Source organism: Centroberyx affinis, unplaced genomic scaffold, assembly GCF_046629955.1.
Source record: "Centroberyx affinis isolate AG114_WGS23_722 - 3 ecotype Tasmania unplaced genomic scaffold, CSIRO-AGI_Caff_v1 ptg000503l_1, whole genome shotgun sequence".
Taxonomy (NCBI): domain Eukaryota; kingdom Metazoa; phylum Chordata; class Actinopteri; order Beryciformes; family Berycidae; genus Centroberyx; species Centroberyx affinis.
In genome coordinates, this window is record NW_027279155.1 from 80,103 (window position 1) to 80,855 (window position 753).

Below are 753 nucleotides of genomic sequence, written 5' to 3' on the forward strand. Positions count from 1 at the left end.
TGTACTGATGTTTTTTAAACCCTGTTGTGTCTCATTCTTGTTTTTGAATGAGAAACTACAACTTCTTTATGTGAAGAACATAACATGGTAAAATCCTCATGGACATTTTTTTAATTCAGAGAGTGCAGACTTTCGTAAAAGAATACACACTCAACAGTGTGCATTTCTGTATGCACAAAATACGTATTTTGCAACGACTTTCATTTAAATTACTGCTCTCTGCTCTGACCTCTTTGAAGTCCTGGGACATCTTAACGTTTGGATTGAACGCCCAACTTCTCCCGAAGATCTGCGGTGTTGTATATCAAAAGGATTATTTACAGTGCTTTATGTCAATTATTACAACTGTAGCCATAATTTCAGTATAGACTGTTGTCATAGTAATAAAACTTATTACTAAAGACAAGCCCACTGAAACACAATCAGAAAGGCTTTCTGTTATTACATGCAAGGCTTATTTATGTCAAGCTGTCCATCAGTATTCACATGGACAAAAGTGATCATATGCACATGAACCAACCTTTTGTTTATGATCTGGAAATGGTTTGGAATAAGAAAAGATCCAATTTGCCTTGGGGTCGATGCCACAAACTATTCACTTGTTGTGCTTAAGTGCTGTGACCTTGCTCCTATAGTTCACAGGGCATTCAACGCTGTGTAAGGATGTCGAGAAATAACTTTGATTTCAAAGTCCGCCATTGGTTTTGACTAATGGGCATACACTGATGGAATCCATACCAGCATTTTATAAAA